Source organism: Pecten maximus, chromosome 1 (genome assembly GCF_902652985.1).
Source record: "Pecten maximus chromosome 1, xPecMax1.1, whole genome shotgun sequence".
Lineage (NCBI taxonomy): Eukaryota > Metazoa > Mollusca > Bivalvia > Pectinida > Pectinidae > Pecten > Pecten maximus.
The window spans coordinates 29,955,990-29,965,689 of NC_047015.1; positions in this window are offsets into that span (position 1 = coordinate 29,955,990).

The following is a 9,700-nucleotide window of genomic DNA, read 5'->3' on the forward strand; positions in this document are numbered from 1 at the left end:
GAAGTACACGACGGAAACGGAACAACCCGGACTTAATGTGCACGTGACTAGTTTATTATGAGACGTACAAACTGCTACGATCATTTACATATCAATTCCATAATCAGAGTTGTACAAATAGACAATACTGCTTGGCCATATGTCAATTTAAAATCTTAATACGTAATGATGTAATATTTATAATTATGCATGTAGTGTACCATGGTTTAATCTGACGTACGCTGCTCTTTTCCAGCTAAATCCATTCATATATCATAGAGAACTAGTCTGGTTGTTAATTTTCACAATAATTTGCAAAACAACCGAAATTTCGTGCCTCAGGACCAACAATTCCGTCCAAATCAAAGACGTCGAAACTTCAAACCCCATTTCGGCTATCAATAAAAAAAAAACCCACTTTTTTCTACAGTACCTAATTCAAAAATGTCTTTAAATGAAACTCGGCATATTGCGTTCCTACAATCTCAGAAGTCTCTTGAAAACAAAAATATCCACTGTTACACACAAAATGTGTGTGCTATTTCAATGGACAATATACAAAAAAAGAATGTATATATATACAATGTATTGTGTTCATATCACGGACTTTTTCAACGGAAGTTAAACGGACATTTAAACGGACATTATTTATGTTTGGAAATGTGTCATTTCATTTAGACTCTGGGACAGAGTCTTCTGGAGCGAGAGGGCAGTTATCATAGAGAATTTTCCGATATTTTTTCTTTGTTCCTACATTCTATTCAATCTGTGTTTACCTGTACCTATATCTGTTTCAATGCATTGTATGGAACATAATTAATCTTGTCCCCAAGCTTATGTTTAATTCTTTGTGATGACCAGCAATTATGAATGACTTACTCTCCAGTTATCAATGTTTTGTTATCTAAATACCTTCCCGAGGCTATATTACATCATCTATTGTTATGTCAGGAAAAGTTCACTTGCATGTCCAGTTTTATTTACCTATGCTAACGCCTTTTTGTGTCATTCATCTTAATTATATACTTTCCTACGTGTCAATTTGGACAATGGTCAGTTCCATTTTATATGTTTACACCGGAGACCCGGGCGGTAGTTGGATTCCCAACCAGCAAATGGACAACACGTACACTACGGATTACCAAGTGTGATCAGAACTTCATCATTTGACTTGCTTAATTTACAAAGTTGGATCGCCAGCTATATACATTGTATCTATTGGAATACAAATACATGTGGACTTAATTATGCTGTTATAATTTGTGAAACGGTTAATATTATGATTTGAAACTATTTGAAACAAATAATATAAGAAATCATTACAAACTGATTTAAATTCTTTTTTTTTTGTGTCCTGCCATGCGTCCAATCATACAACAGTCCGAATCTAAACAGATACAGCAAAACGCTGTATGAAACATATATTAGATTTTGTTAACAAGTCCCGTCGTGCGGTTAGACATTGCCGAGTTAACTCCAATAAGCAACAGAAGTCAATCAAAACATTTAATGGGGGTGCAGTTTTTATGTAATTAACAATTTCCTACAACGCGCGTGTTAATACATTAACTCTGCTGACCGATTTTTACTCCTTGTGAGTATTGGGTCAGAACACGGAATTCCTTATTCTAAGACATCAAATACTCAGACAAGCCTTTATAGCCAAGAGTAATGGATAGCCTAACGCCACTGAAAATGATAATACGTGCACGGTATTTGCTTAAGGCTAATTATATCTTTTAATAATGTAGATCTTTATCAATCAAAGACTCAGTGACATATTGAGATTATACTATATAATAATACTACTATACGAGGGCTGATTGATAAGTTGTGTGCCTCATATTGAAGGATTTGAATTTTGCTGGACATATTGAATTATCTATACACTTTTGCTAGTGGTGTTTAAGGACCTCAATGCCACTGTTATATAACCCCTTTTCTTTGCTGTTCAGAAAGTCATCCACTGCATCTTAAGGTTAGGGTTAGGATTAGGGTGCCTGAAATAGCTGTTTTCAGTTTTGGAAATAGATAAAAGTCTGATGGAGCGAGATCAGGCGAATAAGGCGAATGCTCAATCAATTTAAAGCCACAATCGTGAATGGCAGCTATGGCAATGGCAGACTCTTTCACCCTAAACCTAAGCCTTACCGATTCTGTTCATTTTGCAGATGTCGCTTGTCTAGTTTACTTTAGAGTGCTACCTCGTTGATATAAACTAACCGAATAAGACCAGTCCTTGGGTACACAGTCCTATATAATCAGAGAATAGAAGGACTTAAAAGAACATCCTTGAGTACCTCCTTCAGTACGAGGCTCACAACATATCAATCATCTCTTGTAATTATATAATATGTTATACATTACAATAATTATCATAGCTTTAATTAAGTTATTGTAAACAATACTATGAGTTTTGTGTTTTTTTTTGTTTTTTGTTTTGTTTTTTTGTTGTTGTTGTAGTTTTTAAATAATTGCTTTTTTGGAAAATTGCAAATTATCTCCAAATAGTCTTGATAAAATTAACATGGAAATGCAAAGTAATGTTTTGCAGCAAAGCCAATGGTGACGCAAAGATCGCTCATGTCAATATCTTGATAACCGCTTTATTATTTCCTGACCATGTCGTATCCCCTTAATACACGACACTTTAACGGCCGTTAGGAAACCATATAGAAATAAACATGCACCAGCAAATAATTTTGAGACCAATTTAATCTTCGAGTAGGTGTCTCTCACTAATGGCACATATTTACAATACCATGAAGACGGCATTATGCACACCAAAACTCGATATATACTCCACACTTTTGATACTAAAATAGAAACGTAGAAGTCAATTTCAGTCGTGTTTATTTATAAGGAGACATGGAAAGATTAGCCGACACCTTACAAAGGGGCAGCAGATCAGTCTCATCAACGCTCTTAGTAGAATACAGATGTTGTCACCTCCTTATCTTAACATGCAATGGGACAAAAAGGTCATGGTAGAAGTCGGAGGAACCCTGACGATCTCAAAGGTGGGGCCAAAAGTAAGGTGGCATGTGAATGCATCTCAAACATCATCACCTTCTTGTGAGGAGCTTTTTCATTCGCTACAATATTGAAGCAAATAGTAGTTGTTCTACTGCAATTAATTCTGTAATAAGTCGGACTTAATTGACAGGATAATGCTTGCCTATTTGATGCAACTATTTCCGTAAAATATTGTCACGTGAAACGAATTGGCACGACAAATTCTGTTAATACGTTTCAATTTGTTACAATCATATTTTAATTGACTTGCTACAGCCCCCGTTTTCCACAAAGTACAATTATTTATGTATTTAAAAGGCTACAATGTGTAGTGACTGTCAATACCCTTCATTCATCCTTCGTTTAAGTTGTACCGACCGGCGATCTACATTCAGATAGATGTACGTGTTCCAATAGCTCGCTACGTTCACGTCTGAAGGCAATGCCCTACAGTGACTACACTGGTACTTATTAAGGATTATTTTTAAATTACGATTATACATGTACATGTAACATATGGTGACTAGCTTTTACATCTTCTATATTAACACTAACATACATACAAATAAATATGTACGTCATCTATGTGTCCTTGTTCATTAAGAAGCAATGTCACGTTTTGTATTTATTTGAATTTTAAAAATTGACGCTTTTCTTTAAATTATTCATTTCGAATAGCAATCATTGCTGAATAGAATAGTTTTGTTTCATTATTCTTAACGGTTACGTAATTCCTTCACTGTTATTCAATACATAAAAAACCACAAATGGATATATACACAATGTGATACAGTATAATTCGTGTTAATGTATGCAAATAGATTTAGACGCCCGATTAAATTTTAGAAGTCCTGATAAAATACCAACTTGAATTAACAAGGGGAGGTAGTCTAGGCGTGGATCTTTTCGTAATACATGCCTCATTCTTCGGAAGTACGTGGGCAAACATTTGGTGTTAACTATTGTATAAAGCTGATTCACAGCAGTGTTTGCCTCCATTTAGCAACCTCATTACAGCTACATAAATACCACGCAATATGAAAAGCAAGTTTAAATATAATGTTTTATTCCAAAACAATAATGATAAGTTTACTCTTATCAATAACAAGTTGAAATCTAGTTTATTATTCCGAACAATAAGAGTCTTTTCGTTTCTATAAATAATCTGTTTGCCGAATAAATGCAAGCGAGTCAAGAGACTATTACAATCAGACAGCCTCGGGCCTTTCCGGATAGCTTGGAAAAACACCCCGGATGTACATGGCGGAGTGATATGCAGATTTGCTGACTATTGACCTCGCCGGAAAACGTTTTGCATAGTAGGGAACATGTATTACTTGAAAAGGAATGGCTAAGAATATGAATTAAAATTGGACTCTTTTCCAACATGAACTGTTGCATTAAACACATTCTTCGAGGTTATTAAATCACTATCCATTCACTTCTAATCTACGTACCTGCAGGTCTTATTTCTCTAGCAATCTTTAATAAGGAAAAGATGTGTCTGCATCAATGATTAATGATGAATCTAATGTATCAGACTCCTTTAGTTCCAGGGTAGGATCTGGCTTCATCGCTGAACATTTTTAATCGTTTCGATTTCTCAACACATTGTATTACTGCATCTGCTATCGTATTTGACCTACACTGTCGTCGTAGTGCTGATGGTGGAGCTTCAGAGAAGATTTATTTGAATTTGTTTCATCTTTAATATTGTTCACACTTCCCAGTTTCTCAACCAATTTAATGTAGCTTCCACTTCATACAACCAAAGGGAGGTAGCACGTGTGTGGAACATCATACAACCAAAGGGAGGTAACGCGTGTGTTGAACTTCATACAACCAAAGGGAGATAGTGCGTGTGTTGAACTTCATACAACCAAAGGGAGGTAACGCGTGTGTGGAACTTCATACAACCAAAGGGAGATAGTGCGTGTGTGTTGAACTTCATACAACCAAAGCGAGTTAACGCGAGTGTGTGGAACTTCATACATCCAAAATGTTAGTAAATCACGTCTTGAGCGTCCTACACTTAAGGGACGCAACGCGTGTGTTGAACTTCATACAGCCGAAGAGAGGTAGCGCGTGTGTTGAACTTCATACAACCAAAGGGAGGTAACGCGTGTGTGTTGAACTTCATTACAACCAAATGGAGGTAACGCGTGTGTGGAACTTCATACAACCAAAGGGATATAGTGCGTGTGTGTAGAACTTCATACAGCCAAAGCGAGTTAAAGCGTGTGTGTGGAACTTCATACATCCAACAGGGAGATAGCGCGTGTGTGGAACTTCATACAAGCAAAGGGAGTTAGCACGTGTGTGGAACTTCATACAACCAAGGGAGGTAACGCGTGTGTTGAACTTCATACAACCAAAAGGAGGTAACGCGTGTGTGGAACTTCATACAACCAAAGGGAGGTAACGCGTGTGTAGAACTTCATACAACCAAAGGGAGGTAACGCGTGTGTGGAACTTCATACAACCAAAGGGAGGTAACGCGTGTGTGGAACTGCATACAACCAAAGGGAGGTGACGCGTGTGTGGAACTTCATACAACCAAAGGGAAGTTAGCGCGTGTGTGGAACTTCATACAACCAAAGGGATGATGTGTTGATCTTCTAACAATTTTACGCGATTACATTTATCATACTTTACTGGGGTATTACCCGATGTGCCACTCTCCCTCTTAACACAATTATCACATTTACTGTAAACCATATGTTATCAAGCATGTATAATCATACACGTAGTTTGAAGTAGTCCATTGTCTACGTGTATGTCTCAGCGAAGCAAGAATGAGCAACATAACGTACGTAAGGGACGATATCAAACGGGGGAAAGCCAACAGGCTGTTTTAATTTCCCGAGGAATCCTTGTGAAATTCTGGTCACTAGATTTAAACACGAAAAAGATTAATTTGGTAATATGTCACAAAGCCCATGTCCATTCATTCCAGATTTCTGACATCGTTTTATTTTAGTCGAGATTTTTACCAGTTTATTTTTTAGCCATGTTCAATTAGCCCAAACTTTGTCAAAATTTCCGTTATGAATATTCATAAATTATCTCGACATGTCGTCATGAATGTTGTTAAATAACGTGACCTTCGATAAAACGATGGCAAACATATGCCATCATAATAGTGTCTTTTATATAAAATCCATCACTCCGAAATTCGATAGAAATTATTTTGCCCTAATACTCGTCTTTATAGTTTTCCCTTGTAACATGACCGTTTATCTACGTGTACTCCAGAATTTGTACAATCTTATATGTACTCCCCGTATAGGTACCATTAGACAGTTTTATATGAGTTATAAAACCCTCGATAATACCCCGAATTTCCTTTCACAAATCGGATAGGCCCATAGTATACTAATACGAATATCAATGGCTCTCCACGTGTAGTATCACAAATCACTGACTTCTGGCCGAAAACACTAGAACTTTAGGAAACCTGTATACAAAAAGAAATAGGGACAGTGAGCCTAAGTTTTGGAGGATTACAAATAAACCTTTTAATAATAATTTCCGAAAATGCAAGCCCCAGTGACGGTGGGCCAATACAATTAGATGGAAATGATATATCGGGATGATGGTATTAGACAAAGGAGCACGTCAATCAAACACTTTTACTTACATTTTTAGGAAGTCAGTATCATAACTATTCATTAGGGATTGGAATCCAACATTACATTTGTGAAATAATATGGTGTATTATAATGCTTTTACGTTTCATTTTACACAATAGCTTACTGGCACTACAATACCAAGACAACTTGACAACAGGCTAATAGTTTTGTGATGTGTCCGGCCGTGCGGTTTCTTGTCAGGGCTCTATCTACACTGCTGGTCACTGGATCTTCATGAGGCGTTGCGTCATGTACCAAAAGAAGGTCACTCTGACCTTCTTTTGACCTTTGACCGAGACAGAAGAAATAGATTCTCCATGTTCTATCGCCTACACTACTAATCACGGGAACGTCATACTAAAAAGTTGCGTTAAACTTGAAATATATCGAGAAAATCCCAGCCATCGTATGAAATATTTGCTCGTCGTTATTGTTCTACAAGCACGACAGTGAACGGAGCTCTCTCTGGCGTTCATCAGTTGCCGACTTGTCTCGTAGGTATTTTCCATGGTAAGTCGTCCGTTTCACCACGGTACCATGTACTCATTCTACCACCATAACACATTTGTTTCTGTGGAATTCTATTTGTTTCTCGAGAAGTTGAAAAAGAGACCAGTCAGTGCTTGTGTGGACCTGTCCTTGAGCAAGACACTTTACCCAAACTGCTCTTGATGCCATGTAACGGCCTCCTGTATAATGTTCAGTAAGGTAGCCGCTACCTACAAGGAGAACCCACGTCATAATGACCCTGGCTGTTCATCAGCATTATGGGAGTGATTGCTGTATGGTGGTAACAAAGTTTTCAATATTTCTGGCATGATAAGGTAAATATGATACTTTCCTCGTAAATGAGCCTTCATACCCCCTAAAATCAAGGCCATCGATATACATGTATATTATATACATACAAAAATGTATGAATGAGATTAAGTCATACATGTACTCTTTCCACTGTTACATTTTTTTCTGGCTTTACTGTAGCACTGCAAAAAATGGTGATAGTAACTCATGAGACCCTGATCAAACATTGTTGATACATTTGTTTTTTTGTTTTTGTATGACAGCTCTCTAGTTCTTAAACCATGCATGTACATGTAACAGAGTGATCACATGTTGACAGACATGTTCAGATGCATTTCGAAAATCTATGATCAGAAGTCGATAAGATAAATGTTTGATTTGAATTATTTTCTTAGGTAATTGTGACTCTTTGTAAACAAGCAAGGGTATTAAGGGCCTGTGAATAGAACTGCATGTGTTTCGTTGCCACATTATTCTGATTGGTCAAAATTTAGGTACAGTGTATCTTGTGATAACGATGAACATTTGTATATAGAGATATTAGGGGAATACAAATACAATTGCATGGGTTTCGTTGCCATAGCAAACCACGTGAAGGCTGATGATTAGTCGAAATTTATACATTGATATATTTTAATGAAAATCGAATTAGATGTGTTTTTTGATATTACAAACACTATTGCGATATCAACTTATCCATTTACGACTGCACGGGTTTGGTTTGGTTTGGTTGATTTTGCGGTGGCCGAGTGGTTAAGGTGTCCCGACACTTTAACACTAGCCCTCCACCTCTGGGTTGCGAGTTCGAAACCTACGTGGGGCAGTTGCCAGGTACTGACCGTAGGCCGGTGGTTTTTCTCCGAGTACTCCGGCTTTCCTCCACCTCCAAAACCTGGCACGTCCTTAGATGACCCTGGCTGTTAATAGGACGTTAAACAAAAACAAACCAAACAGTTTGGTTTGGTTTGGTTGATTTTGTTTAACGTCCTATTAACAGCCAGTGTCATTTAAGGACGTGCCAGGTTTGGAGAGGGAGGAAAGCCGGAGTACCCGGAGAAAAACCACCGGCCTACGGTCAGTACCTGGCAACACAGTTAAAAGGATACCACGTGCACGGATGCCTAGTAAACCCAAGTTGTTAGAGAATACTATTATCTATAGTAATCCAAAAAAGCATAGTGTGAATTTGGGAGTTATCCCTTGCATAAAAATGTCATTGGTCCAATTGTAAATGGAAATATTCAGCGGTTCTCGATATATTGTCTATTGTACGGAATCTCTGTAGTGACATTCCGGGTACCTTTTATCGTTTATCAATAATTACATATTTGTTATACCATATTTTTGAAATATGCTAATATCTTGTGTGTCTGTTGTATAATCATTTGAGATTTCTGCTGGAATATTTTTCTTTAGGAGTATTAGGCCACAGTACAAATCTCAGATCCCAAAGGAGGTGTGGCCCGATGTGTCGGTAAATGATACATATGTAACAAAGCACATACGTCGACGTCACCAACTTCTGTAAGGATCGATTTCATTGGCTGCAATATTGTAGTAAATGATATACGAATTTCTGTTAATATTGAGATGTCTGTTGCTTCCAAGTGTATAAACATTGCATGGTATCAAAATGGGGATATTATGCAATTTGCGACCTGTATTTTTTAAGGATACGATGATTTATCAACCCGGCCTCGAAAGTAATATTCAGCAAAGTGATGTTGAATACCAGTGTGTTTTCAGCTCATGCCACTGTCGTTTAAGACTTTTTTTTTAGTTTGAAAGCGTTTCGTTTCAGCTACTAAATTCTGGACTATGAACAATGTCGATGTTAGAATGGATGTTTAATTGATAATATAATTTTAGGCATGGCCTATGTGAGAGCGCAGCAATCCCGGTGCTCATGGAATTCGAGAAACAAGCACACATAATCTAGTCTACTAGAACAGAGACCTATATATAGGTCTCTGACTAGAATAGTAAATCCCACATGATTTGTTTCATCTATGCGGAACGTAGTACAGTTTCCGATGGTGTGAAATGTAAAACAAACTGGTCGTATCACTGCCTCAAATATCATGTGAATTTAAATACATGCTTTATTTAGCGTAAGATATATTGTAATGTTTTTAAAACTCGAGGATCAAGACCGTGATTTCGATGCTAATCTATTTACGGTGGTCACGTGACTCCTCGAATACCGCGAGATCTGCCGAAGTTTACAGAGTCCACACATCACGTGGTATGCAACTCGAACGGACCGGAGCTGC